Source organism: Cryptomeria japonica, chromosome 4 (genome assembly GCF_030272615.1).
Source record: "Cryptomeria japonica chromosome 4, Sugi_1.0, whole genome shotgun sequence".
NCBI lineage: Eukaryota > Viridiplantae > Streptophyta > Pinopsida > Cupressales > Cupressaceae > Cryptomeria > Cryptomeria japonica.
Window position 1 is genome coordinate 657,967,532 of NC_081408.1, and position 22,416 is coordinate 657,989,947.

The 22,416-nt window shown below is 34.1% G+C and overlaps 1 pseudogene; it reads left to right on the top strand.

Moving 5' to 3' along the window:
• The first annotated feature begins 20,771 nt into the window (after positions 1 to 20,771).
• LOC131875302 (small ribosomal subunit protein uS2c-like) lies at positions 20,772 to 21,350 on the top strand (annotated as a pseudogene).
• The last annotated feature ends 1,066 nt before the right edge of the window (positions 21,351 to 22,416 follow it).

Here is a 22,416-nt window from a genome sequence, read left to right on the forward strand (position 1 = left end):
ACCTCTTGGAAGAGATCTCTAATCCTAAGGCAAATATGGCTGAAGGAATGAGCTATAGAGAGATGGCTAGAGAACTTGTTGAAACTAAGGATGAGCTAGAAACTCTAAGAGACAAATACAAGGCTTCACAAGAAAAAAAGAAAGAACTAATTGAGAAATTATTGAAGATCTCTGACAACAGCTCTTGAGATGAGGCAAAAATTTATGCACTAGTTGAGGAAGTGGAGAAACTAAATGGTGAGAAACTTAACCTAAGGAGAGAACTTGAAGCTCTTACAATCCGTATGACTCAAGAACTTGAAGCTAGGAAGGCAGCTGAAGACTTGATCAAAGAGAAAGACCATGAGATCTTTAAGATCAAGTAGGAGAATTGCATTGTAAAGACTTCAATTTTTTTATTTATGTCTATATATGTAGTTTTTGATGATTATTTTGATGTAATGTATGTATTTTACTTTTCTATTTGGCATTGTTGTCAAAGGGGGAGTAGGTTTAAGAGTCAAAATTTTGTATGTATTGTTAAGGGGATGGCACTCAATTGCTAAGGGGGAGTGTATTTCATGAAGTAAATTTTTGTGTTGCACACTTAGTTGACAAAATATTTCTTAAGGGTTGCCATCAATGCCAAAGGGGGAGATTGTTGGCATTTGATCATTTGGTCAATCGATAATGTAATGTAATGCTAGATGCAACCGACACTTGTCTGTAGATGAAAAGAGGTTAAATTGATGTATTATTACTATTATGTGGGTCAGTGCAAGAAGATGAGTCCACTTTTTGGCCAAAAAGTGGAAGTGTTTTCCCTGATTTTTAGATTTTGTCTCATTTGAGCTTAAATTTTGAAACACTTAGAAATTGAATCTTGGAAAAAGTTAGTAATATAAAAAATAGCCCTCTGAGTGTACTTTCCAAATATGTAATTTATTTTAATACCCACATAATAAAAAATAACTTTTTGAATGGAGTTCTGAAAACTATGTTTTAAAAATGCATGTTTCAGGACCATACCATGCATGTGTACGACCCACACTTTTTGACACAATTAAAATTATTTTCTCAAACCATTTTGGGAAATGGTTTGTAACACACTGAAGATTGATGAGCATATTTTTCTGTATTTTTTTTTCTAATATTTTTTTTTTAATTAATTTTTTAATGGCTGTAATTATCTTTTTAAAAATTTAACATGTACGACCCACATAATTTGATGTAAACTTAACCTTTTTTTATTTTTATTTTTTTAAAATACAAAAGAATTTTGTGTAGATTGATGACATATAATTTTTTTTCCAAAATTCTTTAAAATAAAAAAGTTATTAAATTAACAAAATTAGTTAATATTTCAAATTTATGGATCCGATTTAGTATAAATTAAATGAAAAATAGTTAAAATAATCAATTTTTAAATAAATTTACATATTTAGAATCTAGACAGTATAATCTGAAATGAGTTTTAATTTCGTATAAAAATTCTCTGACTAGAGGCGCGTAAACTATTTCTGAAGTTCATATTTGTGCTTTCATTCATGGAGATTTGAATTTGCAAGTCCATGTCTCAGGTGTGGCCATCCCAGGCCTATCTCGGGCCTAATCCCAAGCCAAGTGGCGGGTTGTGGAATCAACATCCACAAAACGGGCCCCCGTTTTCAAACAAGGGCGGCTTGTGGAAAAAAAAGGAAAAATGCGATTTAGAAATGGGAGCCTGTTTTTAAAAAATGGGCCCCTGTTTTGTTTAAAAGCGGGCCCCCGTTTTAAAACAAAACGGGGGCCCATTTTTTTTTTTTCTTCGGACCCCCGTTACCTTTCGGTTCGGGAGCTCGAAGCATAAACGGGCCCCTATTTTTTGAAAACGGGCCCCCGTTTATAAGAGTGTGTTTTCCAATGCACGGACTTCCGCGAATTTGTGACTCATTACCTTGCACTTGCCCATGTATGTTGTCATTGATGGCAACTATATTTTCTTGTCATCTATACTATACAGTTCAACCGGTAAATAGAGCCAATTCCATAAGAACCGGTAAAATGACTAACAGGGTCTCACATCGACAACCGGTACATGAAATCCATGAAGGATGAAGGAATGCAGTTTTGCAGCTTCATTGAAGATTATCAGATGAGGATATGTTCTTGACCACATGAGCAGATTTGATTAGTTGAATAGGATTTGATCAACAAGGCAGAAATCAAGAAACACAGTTAACCGGTAGTGATGAAAATCACTCAAATCAGTAACACGGAACAAAATTGGATTTGTTATGTTGGTGGTCTACGTAACTAAAGCGTATAGTGGAAGATTGTCTAGATGCATTGAACCTAGGGCACTGTAATAAGGTTCTAGCTGACCTTATAATAATTTTAATTATGTGATGAGGTATGAAAGGATATATATACATGATCTTATTCGTGAGATATATGATGAGCAAATTTTATATTTTTGGATAGTGCGAAGATCAGAACAGTTGAGAGATGAAGTCTCTGTGATGTTGTAATGTTCAGAAGCGGATCTTATCATACACAGAAGGTATTATACTAAGATCATTTGTACTTGTTGTCTTCCTAACAGTTGCAACAAGAAAATCCTCTTAAAAGGTCGCTCCTAATAGGGTGCAATTAGATCCTAATAGTTCTGATCATTGAATCCTCTAACCACGTGACACATTAGCTTGTGTTTGCAAATCCTAGTTACTTGGGTAGCTCCTAACAGGGCTTGTGCTTACAGGCCTTTTTGTAATGCTCTTAACTGGGCTTAGACACCTCTAACATGGTGTGCCCCTAACTGGGTGTTGTAGACCTTAACCGGTCAGATCTCTATACTACAGTTAGTGGATCTTGTGGGTACTAACTCCCACTGTGGTTTTTCCCATTTGGGTTTTCCACATATAAACTCTTGTGTCATGTGGTTTATGCTTTATGTGGTGATTGCATACTTGGTGTTATTTCTTATATGTCTATTGAGTTTTAAGTTGGTGAAATTGATATTCATATTTGTATTGTTTTTACTAGCATTGTTTCACCCCCTCTCAGTGCCTTATATGTTCATCAACATATTCACATAAAAAGCTGGGTGAATATTAAGTCACACGCCAATGGTTCGCATGGACTATAACTTATATCAAAAAACACAAAACAAACAGCTGTTAAACAACCAAAACAGTAGCAGAAAGAAGAAGTCGAAGGTCACGATCATTCGACTTACCCCATACATCAGAATGTACATAAAAAGATCCCACCTCTCATCATCTTTTTAATATCGACTTAGAATTTCAGAGAAACAGCTATAAGAATATGATAGATTTGATTAATAGGATTAGTCTGTCTGAACGTTTACTTAAATTTGACAACCTAACGGGAGTTGAAAAGCATTTCTGAGATTACGATAGCATTAATATTAATAAATACATTGCACCCAGGCACATAATTGCATTTCGACCATATTAATTGACCACGTTACTTTCTAGAAATAATTTTGCCATTGGACAATGATATTTAACAAGCAGAGTTAGTGAGATTGAGCGATATTATATTCAAATTGAAGACTGGTAAGCAGTCCTAATTCAAGCTTAGGATTTTCAATATACCCAATAACATACCTTGCCCATTCCCTTCAAAGAATTAGAATAGTAACCTTCTTCGTACTTTGCATTAATGAACTTAGAAAATGAGGACGTTAGATAATTCCCCAACAGCATTAGACGTAGCTGGATTTCTGAGAGCTGGATTCATTGCAATTCACTTTATGCCATTATAAAATGATTCATAAATCCGACTCTTCTAGGTATAGCTACCACAAAGCCCTAAGATCTTTAGCAGAAGTTCTAAGCTATTTAGACTGGAGGGACACTAAGGCATTGGGCATTAATGTTTTAACTTTATTTCTTCAGGCAGCAGGACAAAAGCAACCGCTTGTTTCAGCTTTATACGTGTTTGGAGATTCGACCATAGATCCTGGTAACAATAATTTTCCAGCCACCATTGTCAAAGCTGATTTCCCTCCTTACGGAAGAGATTTCCCAAATGGTCAGCCTACTGGAAGATTCACAAATGGAAGATTAATTACAGACCAACTATGTAATTTTAATCTTATGCCATATAGTTCATTCATTTTCATTATTGATATTGACACCATATTTTTTAATTTATCTACTTTTTCTTATTAGGGTTACTAACTTTTAATCTTTTGGATTGCATAACATCACATAGCTGAACTGGCGGGACTTTCAATCTTATTAGGGTTACTAACTTTTAATCATTGGGTTAGCACTTTTGTTTTCTTAATGTCTTTTTCCCTAAAGTTTTCAGTTGTTAAGATATACAGTAACGAGGGCCCAGAGATTTAGCTCTGATGTTTTGTATTTGCAGAATGTGTTGCCATTGGAGAAACAAGTGGAGAATTTCAGGCTCTATAAAGCACAGCTTGTAAAACAATTTGGGCATGAAATTGCCGACAGGACTATATGTCAAGCATTATTTGCTATAAGTGGAGGAACTGATGACTTTGCCAATAATTATTTCATAAATCCTCTAACCAGGAAAAAATATACCATTGAACAGTTCCAAGATCTGCTTCTAAATTCTCTATCTAAATTTATACAGGTAAAAGTATTCTCTTATACAACTATATTTTCTTTTTATGTTTTCAAAATTCTTGGAGTTATAATAAACTTATTGCTCTGTGATCAGAATGTTTACAACGAGGGTGCTACTAACATTGGCATTGTTGGGCTTCCTCCATTTGGTTGTTTGCCTTTACAAATTAGTCTCCACAACATAGTAGAAAATACATGTGTTGAGGAGTTTAACGATGTTGCGAGCTCCTTCAATTCCAAGATTAAAGCGTTAATAGAGAAGATAAGACCCAATTTTCCTGGTGTTCTTATTGCTTATTTAGATATATACGATAAACTCTTTGAGATCATTAAATCTCCCACTAAGTATGGTAAGTTAAGTTACAGCGTTGCTTTGCATCCAACTCAGTAACCAGTTAGAAGCTTTGTTATTCTACTTCTTAATTGTTAGGTATATGAAGCCCAACAGACACATGGTTGTTTGTCTTCCCTAGAAGACTCTTCATTTCATGTCTGAGATGTCTATATAAATGACTGAGTGCAGTCATGTATGTACTATGTAATTGGATATCGGCTAATAAGAATTCTCCCTGCAATTTTGGTGGACGTAGCCACTTAGTGGTGAACCACGTTAATCTTGTGTCTTGAGTTTTTTCTGCTGTTTTGTGTTCATTATTATGTGTTTTCTATGCTTGTTTTAAACTAACAACTGGTATCAAAGCTTAGGTGAAGTGATTGAGCAGAGATGGAAAGGTAGATAGATAAAGGATTGAAAATTCTCGAGAAGATGCAGAAGTTCGAAGTTAGATAAATTAGTTGCTGGTATTGTGGCAAGCGAGGCAACGTAAAAAGAAATTGTTGGTTTCTTGAGAAGGCTTAAAGGTAGCCAAAAGATAAAGACACCAATTTAGTCATCGAAGATTTTCTTGCAAATTTAGACTCGGTGGAGAGTAAAATTGTGCAAGCAAAAGTTTAAACAAAATGCCATGTTCATTGGTGGGATGGCTGGAAAAAGGAAGAGACTTCGGCTGAAGAAGAAGAGGGTTTGAAGTATTCATTTTTTGAAGATTTTCTTGATTCGACTGAAGAAGAGGATGCTCAAGAGGAGGATGCTGAAGCAAGTGAGGATGAAGTTGATGAGGTTGAGACCAAGACTCAGGAGGATTATGAAAAAGAAAAATTTATGAGGTTGAAGGAAGAGAATCTCCTACTCACTGACAAACTGATTTGTATGGACCAGAAGTTGATGGTTTTGTGTCTCATCATGAATATTGGAAAAGATAACTTTGAGAAAGAATGAGATTTTTCTAAAGAGACCGTATTTTAGCAAGAGGAAAGTGATGGGAAACTCCTAACAGAGGACTCTTTCCTCACAAAAAAAAGTATGCCTTGTTGATAGGAAAGCCTTTCTTTAGTGGAAAGAATCCACAAGAGGATTCCGGGTGCCTGGAGATTGAATATCCCAGGAGCGTAGGGATTATAGAGCTCACGGAGGTGGGAGAGAGCCTCTAGCTCAAGGCTACGCAAGATTTAGAAGACTTCAGAAAGGCTGAGGATAAGGTCTTTGAGGAAAATGAATTTCAAAAAGAACAAAAGAGTGATGATTTATTGCTCCAGATTGCAAAAATAGAGTAGGAACAAACAAAATGCTCAAGAAATAAACAGTGCAAGCTGCTCAACACTATTCAATAAATTCTACGTCTCTTTTAAGATGTGCTTCTTTTATGTAAAGGGGAGGGGGTGGCAATAAGCAGTTACAATACAATAAGTCTATTATCAAGACTTATAATAGACATGGTAAAATAAAATGACATGTCCAAGAGTGGGGATTTACTGAATTTCCATATTTATAAGTTTTGAATTTTAGGAGAAATAAAAAATATATATGATAAATTTATTTGAAAAGGATAAAAAATAATTTTTATGATTCTAAAATTTATTATGTTTCTTGTAGTTGAAAAGTGGCCATTAAAGTATGTTCATGTTCATAAGATGAAAATGTAATACACTTTGTAAAGTTATTTATCTTTTAGTCGTCTAAATAATCATAATAGACTATAGATACTTACTAATGCTTTCTTTCTTATATTGCATAAACATTGATATTGGAGTTTTAGTTCCCACTTGATAAGTGGCACATATTATAATAACCATTATCTTTTACTCTTCTAAATAATCATAATAGACTATACATACTAATGATTTCTTTCTAATATTCCATAAACATTGATGTTGGAGTTTTAATTCCCACCTGATCAGTGGCACATATTATAATAACCATTAGTATATTATTTATACAAATGTTATTAATCGAAATTATTTAGATATAAGATATTCTTTTATTTCATAAATTAAGATAATCTAATCAATCTTTTTAATAAAATAAAAAATATTTTAACTTTGATAAGTTTTATGATTAATATAACATACCTCTGACTATCCAATACCCCAACTTTTCCCTCAATGCTACCAATATCCCTAAATATTTCTCACATCTTCTATGCTATTGTGAAAATTATAATAAATTTATAGAAGGAATGACATTTTATTGTACAAATTGGTAAAGTAATCTAGAGACCTAATATTGGCCTCTATGGTTTGGTTGATTTCTACATTATTCACCTATTCTTTTCATCTTTATTAATTATATAATGTATTATTATTTAATTAAATACCTTATTATTTATTTTCTCTATCTATTTCATAGGGTAATCAATCTAATTAATTTACCTAGTCTAATGGGCACTTAGTCCTTCCTATTAAATTAAATAAATACCCCTATTAATTTAATTTAATTTTAAATCCTCCATTTCATCAAAAAATGAATGAAATAGAATATTTCATTCACCCTTTTCTTTCAACTCATGCCACATCCTCCATCTTTTTCCATTTTTCTCTAATCCTAATCCTAATCTCCCACCTAATCATCCCCTAATCAATTGCAACTTCATAATCCCTTAGATTAGGGAGGGGTTAACTTTTTTCCATAAATGTCTAACCTCCTAGTCCTTTTCAACCTAAAATGTCTTCTCCTTTTCAGCAGGAAGTCCACATGGGCTCTCTCCAAAAAGTTCACATCAAAGGAATTTAATATTCTTGTAGTCCTCTCATCCTCGTACCTTTGAAGTGTGAGGACAAGGAATGTCTTTATGGCAAGATCTTGTCCACACTCCAAGGGTACAATCTCCCTCTCAATACCTCCCATGATGTAACTAGACATCATATCATGGGTTGAGAGGACCAAATGCATCCTATTGATTGATATCCATGTTTGCATTCTTACCCTTCATTCCATCTCACATATTCGATATTGCCAAAACACTTAGCCATTATTGATATCATACATCCAGATCAATAGAGCATCATTATGCTACCAAAAATTCCATGAAAACTCATTGTAAATCAAATCTATTGGATAAATCTACACGGTGAGGATAATGCTTTGTTTTTGATGAATTTCATCGTGGTTGAACTCCTTTTAAGATTAACGTAATTATTGTTTTAATTTTGTTTTTTGTTTGGTTTTTATGGTTTCAATCGTTCACTTTGAAATAATTTTTTCTTGCACACAAGTAGTCACAAAAAAATAATTGAAGAATTGTTTTTCTTCATATTGAAAGACATTTCCTTCATTCTAGCTTCTACAATTGGATAAGTTTGTATCAAATTATAATCAATAACATGCATATATTGTAAACACATAATAGTATTACCACTTTTTATTTTATTGGTCACAAAACTAAATAATTTTTAGTTCTTAACATTTTTTTCTATTACACAAAAATATTGTGAAGAATCTAAGGATGATATGAACTATTGATTTGCACCATTGTCTGAAGATATTAAATTTATAAATTTTTAGAAATTAAAAAAATATTTCTATCATTTAATTTTAAATATTTTTATTTTATTTTATAGTTAGTGAATATTCTCAAATTACATAACTTTTACTAAAAATATAGTATTCATAATATTTATTGAAATTAGATTGCTAATTCCAATATCTAGCAAACATAACATTTTTTAGAAATTTTTTATTCAATATTTTATTTATTATGATTTTTAATTAACATTATTTAAATTTATATCTAAATTAATTAAGAAAAACACATTTCCCTTTGCATATTTTTTAGAATTGATTTCTTTAGCTTTAACAAGGATATATGCAATAGGTGTATAAATGTATTTTTTTAAAGGTGATCTAATTTGATATTTTGTCTAGTGTCTCAAAGAAAGGTCTTTAATTGTGTAATGTAAATATATTTATTATAAAATAAGTCAAAATACAATATTAAAGGCAAGTTAATTTTGATGGCTATATACTCAAAATCTCACCACACCTATAAGAAACTTTGTTTGATTCTTATGTGCACAATGTGAAATGGCATAATTTGTTCTCTATTGAAATTTGAACATGTAGAAGAAAAGGGTGTCATATAAGATTTAATCTATGATGATTTGATTGAACCCTATTTAATCTAACCATTTTTATGCATTCAAAATATTACCCATTTAACATAGATATAATTCTATAAGGGGTTCCAATCTAAGGTAGTTTAATAAAACCCCTTGATGCCAAAAAAGTTCACACAGTCATGAAATATGTTTGATCTAAGGGTGTGTGACCTTATATCACGTTTTGATAGTTTAAGGTGTGACTTTTTATTATGTTTTTTAATTTACCATAGAAGTGAAACTCATAAATTATTCTTCCATCTTATAATAAAAAGTATATCTCAAAGAATATATTATAGTTAATATCATGAGTAAGATTTTAAAGATATACATAAATATTGAAATGAAATGGTGATAATGTTATTGATATATGTGAACACATATAATAAATTCATAGTGGAAAATATAGTTATTGTTGTTAGTGTGAATTATTTTGCTTAAAATATTCCTCTACATAACTTTGATAGTTGTGAATATATTGTTAGGATAATTTCCTATATGTGCAAATCTTATATATGTCACATACCATGAATCTAGATATTAGTTATTATTCTAGGTGGCAGTGTACTTCATTATATATTTGTTCTTCTTCCTAAGCTAATTAATTAATCTAGTTATCCTTTAGCATTTCAATTTGTGCAATTGTGTATTTTCTATTTAGCCAATATTCCTAGTTGTCACTTGATATCAAAGCTCAATCAGATATGAATGCAAGTTCATTTTTTTTTTGTGTAAATTTATTACAAGTTGTCTTAATTTTTGAGTGTAGATTAAGGGTGTTATTGAGTAAGCTTGTGGATCTATCATTCTTGCTCATGTGTGCTCATAAAAACATTGGTTAGATGAATGTGTGTTAATCGTAATTTGGTTCAATGCTAGCATGATAGATTTTTGTTGAAATTTACTTGTTTGCATTTGAAGACATTTTGTCTATTGTAGAACAACTCATCATCTGGATTTATTTTTGAAAGATATAAAAAATCAAAACCTATATAAATTATTCTATTGATTAAGAGATTACAAGAACTTCTTGATCAAATGATGAAAAATCAGATAAAACAAAAAACTAAAACTAGAAAATTTAAACATTTTTTAATGCTTAATCATGAAAAATAAAACTAAAAAACTAAAAAAATAAAACCATGTGAATAAGAGGAATTATACCTGCTAATAAGGTGAGAAAATTTGAAAACTATGGTGTTTGGAGATTTTTTGTATACTTTCATAAAATTTTCTTTATATGATATGAGGGCCGGTCTTGTTGGTATTATGGATGTGTTGCATTGGTTTTGTCATTGATGTCAACACTTGTCAACACTTATCAACACCTATCTTTTCTAGAGATCTTTGGTTATCTTCATCGACATGTTCAATGACTTATGCACAGTCACCAATATCTAGTTCACCAACAGATCATATTGTTCACCGACATAGAGGATGACTTACTATCATCTAGAGATTACTTGGTTATGTTGAAGACATGGTTTGGACACTTGGTTTTGGTGATTTGGTTATTGGTCTAATCGAGTTGGCATATTTATTGTTCCCGACAAATTGGTCTAGGTTATGGACCGGCATGAGTTATCTATTCTAGATCAGAACGACACGTAATGGAGCATTATTTCTTGGTAGCAGATTGATTTCATGGTTGAGCAAGAAACAGAGTTGTGCATAATTATCAACAATAGAATCAGAATATGTTGTAGCAGCAACTAATTATACTCAGGTATTATGGATTAAACAAATGTTGAAGGACATAAAGGTAAAATGCAAAGAACCTATAATTATTTACTGTGATAATATGGAAGCAATTGGTATATCTAAGAATCCGGTATTTCACTCTAAAACTAAACATGTTTCTATCAAATTCAATTTTTTGAAAGAGAATATTGAAGCAAAAGAAGTGAAACTGGTTTATGTGAATACTAAAGAGAAGATTGCAGATATCTTTACTAAGCCTTTGCCTAAGGAAACTTTTGAATATCTCTGAGAGCAGCTTGGGGTTATACCCTCACCGGTAGAGACTTAGACAGTTGGAGAATGACATCAGACAGCCAAAATTCACAAAGAAACTTTTTTCCGGCTTTGATGGAGGAGAGCTACTTCTCAAGGGGAGTAGTTGGTATTTGTAATTAGTTCTATGAACTGGTTGTATCTGGTTTTTGTATTGCTTTGGCATTTGATGTCAAAGGGGGAGAGATATCCATGGAAAAACACATTATCTTTTGCAGAGAGATTACTCATTGGGAGAGAGATATTTTGTATTTTGATGGGGAGAGATTACTCATTGGGTGAAAGATATTTAGTATTTTGATTTCTGGTAATTGATCTCTTTGTGAGATTGTTGGTTTTTGTTTTTTAGCATTTCTTCTTTGGCACTTAGATGGTTTTTCCATCTTGTGTTGCCATCAATGCCAAAGGGGGAGATTGTTGTTATTATGGATGTGTTGCATTGGTTTTTTCATTGATGTCAACACTTATTAGCACCATATCTTTGGTTATGTTCACCGGCATGTTCAGTGACTTATGCACAGTCAATGGTATCTGGTTCACTAGTAGATCATATTGTTCACCGGCACAAAGGATGACTTGTTATCATCTGGAGATTACTTGGTTATGTCGAAGACATGGTTTGGACACTTGGTTTTGGTGATTTGGTTATTGGTTTAATCAAGTTGGCATATTTGTTGTTACCGACAAATTGGTCTAGGTTATGGACCAGCATGTGTTATCTATTCTAGATAAGAACAATATGTTATGGAGATGATTTATTGATTGGTTATTATTGTAAATGCATTGAGCCGACATGATGCATGACATAATGATTCATTTATAATTGATTTAATTGTAATATTCTTAGTGAGCCGACCTACACATTTGGTCTTAGGTTTTGGTATATATGTAAGATCTCATTTATGAGATTATGTGGAAGAGGAATGTAATAAAGTATATGCGAATATAAGAAGAGCTAATCACGCAGACATCATTTGAAGATTCAAGGAAGGTATGAAGGAGATAATCTGAGCCTAACCGACACTGAATCCAACATATGATGATGCTATTTTGAGTAGTACATTATCTAGGATTTAACCATCCTATTGTAGTCAGTGTGACTCTTATTTTGTGGTTGAACAGTAAGCTCTAGACAGTTAGCCTTTCTGCATGTGCAGACCCCATTTGTACACACATACTATCTGCAGTATTATCATCTGATTGTGGGTAAGGTTTCCCACCATGGTTTTTCCCCTTACAAAGTTTCCACGTACAAATATCTGTGTTATGTGTTGTGGATGTTATTTCTCTTTCTGATTCATGCATTAAGCTTCACCGGTATTGTCATTAACTCTTAATCTGTCAACCGACATTAAGTTTGGTTTACCAGTATTATGCATCAAGTTTGATTAAGTTATATTTGGGTTACAATTAATAGACAACTGATTCACCCTCCCCCCCCTCTCAGTTGCCTCTAGGTCCTAATAGGTCTAAGGCAATTTTTTGCATTTCTAGTAGCCTGGTTTCACTATCAAATTATCTTTGCAAGCAACGCTGATGTGCTCTTGTAATAACTTTTCCCTCAATGCTACCAATATCCCTAAGTATTTCTCACATCTTCTATGCTATTGTGAAGATTTTAATAAATTTATAAAAAGAATGACATTTTATTGTGCAAATTGGTAAAGTAATCTAGAGACCTAATATTGACCTCTATGGTTTGGTTGATTTCTACATTATTCATCTATTCTTGTTGTCTTTATTAATTATATAATGTATTATTATTTAATTAAATACCTTATTATTTATTTTCTCTATCTATTTCCTAGGATATTCAATCTAATTAATTTACCTAGTCTAATGGACACTTAGTCCTTCCTATTAAATTAAATAAATAACCCTATTAATTTAATTTAATTTTAAATCCTCTATTTCATCCAAAAATGAATGAAATAGAATATTTCATTCACCCTTTTCTTTCACCAAATGCCACATCCTCCATCTTTTTTCCATTTTCCTCTAATCCTAATCCTAATATCCCACCTAATCATCCTCTAATAAATTGCACATTCATAATCCCTTATATTAGGGAGGGGTTAAAATTTTTCCATAAATGCCTAACCTCCCAGTCCTTTTCAACCTAAAATGCCTTCTCCTTTTCAGCAGGAAGTCCACATGGGCTCTCTCCAAAAAGTTCACATCAAAGGAATTTAATATTCTTCTAGTCCTCTCATCCTCATACCTTTGGAGTGTGAGGACAAGAAATGTCTTTATGGCAAGATCTTGTCCACACTCCAAGGGTACAATCTCCCTCTCAATACCTCCCATGATGTGACTTGACATCATATCATGGGTTGAGAGGAAAAAGTGCATCCTATTGATTGATATCCATGTTTGCACTCTCACCCTTCATTCCATCTCACATATTCCATATTGCCAAAACACTTAGCCATTATTGATATCATACATCCAAATCAATAGAGCATCATAATGCTACCAAAAATTCCATGAAAACTCATTGTAAATCAAATGTATTGGATAAATCTACACATTGAGGATAAGAGCATTTTTTTGCATTTCTAGTAGCCTTGTTTGACTATCAAATTATATGATCTGCTCTTGTTTGGAGCTGTGAAATAGTGAAAGGCATAAAATATTTGTCAATGCCGCATTTTTCTCCTCAGAAGCCGTGCTTCTAACTATCTATTTTTGGTTTGATTTGCAAGACAAGGAATTTCAAACTTTAACTAAGGCGATTTTATATTGTAATTTGGTCAATATGCATGTTTTTCTATCCTTGTGTAGCGACTAGATAAAAATTTCCTCTCTTTTTATTCCTTCTTTATAGAGGCGATTCCTTTTGAAAGGCCATATTGTTTGATTCTGGCGGCTTCTTTCTATGTAGGTGCTAGGCATTTAAGGGTTCTTCTAAACTCAAAAACCATTTTGAGAAACACTAAAATGGAATTCATCTTTGTTAGAATAAAGAAAGCATGCTTTTTGCTGGTTTTAGGGCTAAAAAAGTAGCGACTGCTCACAAATCAAGGCATGGATCTATTTGGAGTGTTTTTTGGTTGTTTAAATTTGCAAAGAAAAATCATATGCAAGTTTCTATAAAAAGTGTATACATAAAGCAATTATGTATGGCTTATGGGAAGAAATTTCTTTGAGGTAGCATACATATGTTCAAAATACAAGCACATTGCAATAGTGAAATGACCCAAAAATAGACAAGTGAACAACGATGATCGCATGACATAAAAGAGAACATAAAGTATCTTTTATCTAGGGTTAGTATGTGCATCACATAAATCATGTATATCAAGTATGATTATTTGGAATTAACCTCATCCCATAAGGGAATAACAAGCATAATGGAAGAATAGCACATAAGATGAACACAATTTTTTTTTCCACATGGAATAGACCAAAAATATCTCATTGCTTTGCAACACCCTTGAGCAGACAACACAAAAGTACATTTACAAAATAACATATATACAACATATACAATAATGACGATACAAAGAGAGGAATGTTATGACATGTTAGTCCCTTTGTATCCTTCTACAAATAGAGAAACGAGGGTCACCCAAAGAGAGCTTAAAAAAAATGAATGCATGCCAAGCAATACGATTTGGGAGATCATATTGCATGTAAGAAAACACACAAAAGAAGGAATCTTAGCACAAATGAGGTAGACTAGCAAATAATCCACCTCCCAATATTACTCAAAACTATTTAGTGATGATAGACAAAATGCCAAAGGAGCTATGACTAGTATGGTAGGTGGAGCTATATCGAGTTCCAAACATGAACCATGATCTAATGATGAATCACAATGCGGGCCACTCAGAGCGAGAGTTAAAGATTTGAATAATATCAAAGATAAATCATCATTAGCATTGTTAATATCCTCAAATATATCATTAAAATCATCATCTAAATTGATCATAGTAAGAGGTTTGATGGGAAGAGGAAAAGAAGAAGGACAAGAACCATTTTGAATTGATAACTTGAACTTTTGGAAAGGCTGTTCAAGATAAGGCTCCTCTCTAGGTGTGGGAGATGAAAAGGAAGGCTGAGAAGATAGGATCAAATCAACATCCAATTTCATAGAATAATAATCACTTTTATAAATAATATCACAAGTCTTGACACAATGGATTCATCAGTGTTTGAGACTCACACTCTAATTTTGTTGGTTACAACTTGATGCTTTTATAGAAGAAGTTTGAGGATTGTCAACATTAATTTGTTTTCTTCCTTTTCTCTAGGAGTTAATGGAGGAATGGAAGAAACCACTAAAGGTTGAGAGATAGAAGGTGATGGGCATTTTCCTCTATGTCATCTATAATATTTTAGAGGTGGAACTATAGCATATATCTAGGTGGAATGTTAGGAGTACAAAGGATTCCTAGTCTAGGATGTGGCTCACTAATTAACTATGGGGTAGGAAGAGATATTCTTTGTCCATGAATAATGAAGGAATTTTAGGGGTAGTGGTTGAAGTGGATACTAAAGAATTACCTACAAACAAGGTAGCTATCATATTGGTTTTGAAACTTTGGTAGGAAAGGCATAAGAATGCTTGATGAGGTTTTTCAGGAAAAAAATAATCAAGGGTAAAGTTTTCATGATTGGCTAAAGGATGGAAAAGATGCTATGAGGTATAGTTTTGAGTTTTCCTTTGTGAGGAAATATTAAACAGATGAATGGTACAAGGGGATTTTTTCATGGATGTAAGCCAATGATAACCTAACTTCACAAGAAATTGGTTTGAGGTAGGGATAATAATAAAAGGCACATCTAAGCACTTAGAGCCAGCTTCTATAACAACAATGATTGAGCCCATGGTATGACTAGTGAAACCTTCATCTACCTTGATCAAAATATTAGATTTATTATATGCATCTTGGTATAATTATTGTGTATAGAGTATTCTTATACAATAATATTCACCATACATACTAGAACAATAAGAATTCCACATGAGAGTATGTCATTGATTTTTTCGTTTGCCAGAAATTCAAGTATGATTTCATGTTTGTGATTTATGTTAATCATGTTACTACATTGACACTTGCTGGAATTGTCTAAAGAGAAATGTGTCACTACCTTTAAGTGAAACTCCATGAGAGGATTTCATCCCTAAGGTATTAGTCATATTAATTTAGTATTTTAATTACCATTTACCTACTATCCTTTTTAGTATAAGCTCTCTTTTTTCATCATTTATAGCTATTGTGGAGGTAGGAACATGAACACAAGGTTTGAATTAGGCAATCCCCTACACAAAAATCCCTTTTTTTTTCATTTTTTGTGTCCAAGTTCCTATCCAACTATGAGAATGTCACAAGAATGTAGAGTAGAAAATGAGAGTTAGTACCAACTCTTTTAATTTTCGAAAGCAAAAGGCCTGAGACACTAAACAGCCATGTCTGACAGTTTTTGTTTGGATTTTTGAGAGTCATGCTAATAGGAGCTTCTAACTACATTTTTTATGTTTTGTTAGTTTAAAGACTCCTTAAACTAGGATCCCCAACAAACAAATTTTCTAATTTCAACCACAAACTACATATTTAGGTTCCTCTTTGTTCCTTATTTATAGATCTAACCTATTGTGTTATTTTTTTATTCTATAATTTATTGTTAGTGTTCATCATTTTGCTATCATCTAACCTAGATATTCAATACACACTTCATAATATTAATTCTATTGCAAAAAAAGAATACAATTCAAGTGCTTATCTCTACTTTAAAGACTTTAGTTAATCCTATTCATATTCCTATGCTTTTGGTTAAGGAACAAATAGGTTTTGAGGGGGCCTAAAACCCCATACAACAAGTTTTGAAAGAACCCAAAACCCTTAGATTTTTCAGGGATCCAAAACCCTCAATAGAACACTACAGTAAGATATAACATAGACATTCAACAGCCCAGCGACAACCTGACAATACAAATTAAGCATTAAAGAAATAGTGGAAAAAGAAGAAGGTCAAAGCCAACCTCAAAGAGTTTAGATGAATATGACCATAGGGAACAAGTATCCCTCAGCCATAACCATGGGTTTTATTCAGGCTCCCATAACCTTATCCTTGAGAGCGATCACCACTATGAGAAAATTTCTCTTAAGTATCTCCACCTCCATAGGAGATAGAGGAGAGAAGTGGACAAAAAGGCCATCATCAGCTCCCTTGCAGCGAAAAGACAGGGCTTCATCAACCCCCCAATAGAACTTCCAGGCATATCCAATAGCATCCAACTCCACCTCAATAGGAGAAAGGTCATCTCCAACCACATCGATCTCCCCCTAAATAGAAGATAGGACCCCTCCATAGGAAAAACCAGAGTGACCCAAAGATACAAAAAATGAAGCACAATGAGAAAAGCCATGGAACCAAGAAGGAGAGGGATAATATAAATCTCATCACAAAGAGACCCAGGAGTCAAAAGATGTAAAAATAGAAAAATAGACCTCATCATTAGGAAAATCACATACCAAAGAGATTCCGAATGAACCCATAACAAGAAGACCTCTCCCAAAAGATCAATAAAAACATAGGAGCACAAGGAGAGAATAGAAACATAAAAACCACCATATTTTCACCTCAAGGGCTGAGAAGAAGTTCAAACATACAAAGAAGTCCTCACAGAAATAAACATGAAGCTCTCCCAGTCAGGGAAAAAATAGCTTTCACATATCCCCTCAAAAATAAGAACAATAATAAAACCTAATAAGAAAAAAATGGAACTAGAAAAGAATAGGGGCTAAAGATTAGGCAAAAACCAAACCGTCAAGGGGTAAGAGACCTCCACCAAGAAACCATAAAGAAGCCAAGACCCATTAGAGAATATATCACAATCATAAACCAATTGGGGGTAGAAAGAACCAAGGAAGTCTCCCACTAGAGGCACCCACACCTAAGGAAAGGAGTCCTCAAGCTAGACCGAAGAAAAAGACAATGACCTCCACCCAAAGGAAAACTGATTGTTGAGCCAATCCAACACGGAAAGGAGAGAAAGGATTTGGGGAAGTGGGCATCCAAGAGTCCATGAGGCCAACATGTTAAGAACCCCACACAAGAGAACCCTCCAGGAATAGAGGAGAAAATGCCCACTCTAGATATCCCAACACCCACTACAAGACAAAAGGAATGGAGCAAGGGGAGCTTGATAGAGCTAAGGAAGAACCACAGCACCACCACCACACTCCTCTCCATCACCAAAATTGACCCCAATTCTTGTATCCACCGAGACCTCAAATAGAGCCCTTGAACCACTCTATTGCTCGCTCCAAAAAGACAACCATGAGATAGGGTCAAAAAGGGAAGAAATGATGTGAAGCAACTTGCACCATCCACCTCACCATCATGATCTCCCTCATCTTCACTTCCTGCATCTTCCCCTATAGTCCTAGTCATTCTCACTCCACATGTGCTCTCTCCCATTCAAAATTTTTTATTGTCCTTTTATTTATATTCCAATGTTATATATTCAAAATTTGAGATCTTAGTTCGTAACCATAGGTCTAGGATCTCACTTCAATACATATCATATATTTATATATACATACATACAAACATCATAGATATGTATATATACACATAGGTATATACATATATACATACATAAACTATCCCATTTGATCAAGAATGAATCACCATTAGATTAAAAACTTAATATATAGTGTTGACTATGAGAAGGGGAACATTACAACATCAATCTATTATATAGTTAGCAACCTTGCAAATTCACTCAAAGAGAGTAACATATTTCTATCCCTTAAATTAATGTATGATTTTTATTTAATCATCATAATGAAAGAAAAATTGATTATTCAAGCACCCAAAACAACTACAAGTCTTTATTCAAATACTACACTCATTGTAGTGTATTAAGAAGAGTAGCATGCCAATGTTCAATCACTACATATGTTTTGATTTGAAAAACTCTAATTATGTATTTAAAATTAGTGTTAATAGAGTCACACATGCTTGTGACATTGTAAAACATAGAGATGTATTAATTATGCTAATTAATTTAATAAGATTTATTTTGCACACATCCTTTTACATATTTTGACTCACAAACATCATTATAGGATGTGCTTCACAACTTAACCATATAATAGCGATACCTTCAAGGATATAATAGTAAACATGTTCATGTTGAAAAATTAGAATTTAGATTATTATATGACTCAATAATTCTAGTACCACATGTGTTATGCCATGATTCTATAAAAGTTTTTGATTAGGATAAACAGGTTTTGAGGGGACCCAAAACCCCTTACAAAAAGAATTGAAGGGATCCAAAACCCCTTACAACAAGATTTCAAGGGACACAAAACCCTCTTATTTTACCAGTATCTGAAACCTAAAATAGATAGCTGCAAAAGATACATCAAAGATAATCAACAACCTCAAACCAGCCTAGCAGCAAAGATATATCAATGAAACCTAGCTTAAAAGGTAGAAGGCCAAAGCCTTTCACTAGCACAAGGGTTTTATCAAGTCTCCCTTAACCTTCAACAAATACCAAGGGTTTTTACAAGCACCCATAACCTGATTAATGGGTTTTACAAGGCTCCCACAACCTGAATTAGATTTTGAATTCGCTCCTACAACCAACAATATTTTGGGTTTTGAAAGGGCTCCCAAAACCCATAAATTGAAACCATTAGAAAAACTCCATCTAAAAATTGGGTTCCAAGCAGCAAAGCACTTTTCCACCTCCATAGGAAAATGACCAAACAATAACAAGGGTAAATCAGGCACCCTTAGCCAACCAAGGCCTTTACCGGCTCCCCTAACTAGAAGCAACATCACCAGGCCACAAATCACAAAGCTTGTTCCTAACCAAAACCGAAGATTGACAAGATAGGGCCCTTTAAAACTACTAGCATCTAGCCTGTCCATGGGTTTTACAAGGCTCCCATAACATGTCAAGGCTCAAGCAAGAACCAAAAAAATAAGCATTAAGAAATAATCTGTCACTAGTAGGTTTTGATGAGTTAGTAAATTATTAAGAAAAAGGGTGAGGTTTGATGGCTTCACATTTGTGAGAGGTTGCAGGTTTTGAGATAGGGCATCTGATCCCTATCTCATGAGTGTGGTTTCTCTGTCTGTGCATAGTGGGGAGGGCAGTGTGGGTGATTTTAGGGTGGGGTGGTTCGTTTGGTCGTCGTGTCTGGTGCTAGTGGTGGCGGGGTGGATCGTGCATGTGGCTGGTGCTAGTGCTGGGGTGGCTTTGCTGGTGGTTGGTACTGGTGCTGGTGGCTGTGGGGTGCCTGGTGCTGGTGGTTGTGGGGTGGCTTATAGGAGGAGTGCTGGTGCTGGTGCTGGGTGTTGCTAGGGTTGGCTTTGCGGCAGTGTTGGGGGGAGCATATGGGGTGGGTGGGGGATGGGGTGGGTGGGGGGGGGGGGGTTTATCCCTTTTATTTCTACGGTTGCATTTGGGAGGGGAGGGTGTTCGATGTTTGTTGTAGTGGGGGATCAATTATTGCCATGGTGGGTGATCTCCTTGCCCTCTTTTGTTAAGGGTGTGGTTTTCTAGTTGGGTGAGATGTCTATTCTTGCTAGTGATGCCTTGGGGGTTTCACCTGGTATGGATTTTCGAGCAGCGTTGGGCTCAAAATCCCTATCCAAAGGTACTAAGACCTTTGTTAATAATCTTTTTGATTCTGATTTAGGGATCGCTGGTGCAAGTATGTCCAATGGTTCTCGAATTTTGAAGATTAATGGTTGTCTTGAGATATGCAAAGAGAGGCTGAAATTGGTGATTCCTCCTGTGATTTTGTGTTTGATGGAGCAAAAAGAGGAAAATAATTTATGATAGTTGGTACAAAACATCAAACAGCTGATGCTGCTAAATTAGCTGCTTTAGCAGCTCGATGTCATTATGTAAATAAAAAATGGCTCACGGGTATGTTAACTAATTGGTTTACTACAGAAGCAAGACTTGAAAAATTCAAAAATTTAACGAAAAAAAAAAAATACGGGAGGATTTGATGGATTTACGAAAAAGGAAGCAGCAATACTCAAGAGAGAATTGAACAAAATGCAGGAAGATCTAGGGGGTATTAGATACATGACAAAATTGCCCGATATTGTAATAATTCTCGATCAAAAAGGAGAATATACTGCTATTCGGGAATGTAGAACTTTGGGTATTCCAACAATTTGCTTAGTTGATACAGATTGTGACCCAGATCTCGTGGATATCCCAATCCCAGCCAATGATGATGGTAGAGGACCAATCCGCCTGATCCTAAATAAATTAATTTTAGTAATTCACGCGGGTAGAGAATTGTACTATAAAAAGTGAATGAAAAATAATAAAAAGAGAAGCTATAACTAAGTTGGCTACTATTCCCAAATCTTATAGAATAGATTAAGATAATCTATTTTGATAGAAATAAAGAAATCTTCTTAATCAATCAAATAATCATTCCATTATTTTATTTCGTAGCCTGACTGATGATAGTGTAAATAATTAAGGAATCGGTCATTGAACCAAAATCATTTCTTTTTGAAGTTCATCTTTCTATATAAAGGGTAATATAGATATTTTACAATTTCCTATTAACATGCTGAATTATTTCTACGAGATATCCGGTGTGGAAGTAGGTCAGCATTTTTATTGGCAAATAGGGGGGTTTCAAGTTCATGCACAGGTACTTATAACTTCCTGGATTGTAATTGCTGTCTTATTAGGTAATGATGTTGAATATTTTTCAAAGCACTCTCTTTACTACAAATTTTAGGGGATGCAGGTTTCTCTGTAGTTTCTGGAGAATTGAGCTTAGAGGATTTGGGCGTCGGAAGGGGAAATGGATATTATATTGTTAGCAAACAATTCTTTCATGGTTACATTCAATTGCATGGATGATCACAATAGGGTCTTTGAAGGAGGCCCGCATTTTTATAACCAAGTGGGGGTCTTCATCAAACCTTGGCATGCAGTATTTAACCCTTCAGAGGAGCTTCTGAATTGGGTCCTAGTATGAGTTTGATTACCTCATTTTCTAGTGGAATGTTGTCGGGAGGATGTGTTGTGAATGGTAGCTTCATTGCTTAGGAAGCCTGTTGGATCTTCTACGCAAACCCTTGGGAGAAAGGTAATGAATTTTGCACGTATCTATGTTGAAATTGATCTTAGTAAGCCTTTGCTAGATGCTATAGATATGTGTGCGAGCTCTTATTCTTGGGTCCAACAACTTGATTATGAGACTTTACCTTTCTGGTGCCCTCTATCTCATGAGTATGGTCATTTGTAGTGCAAGTTCCCTAGGTCTAAATCGATGGAGGATCAGCCTCAACAACCATCTCGTAACCTTGATGGGACTAATAAATGAAAAGCTTTCATGTCTGGTGTTGGTGGTTGTGTTGGTAGTTGTGG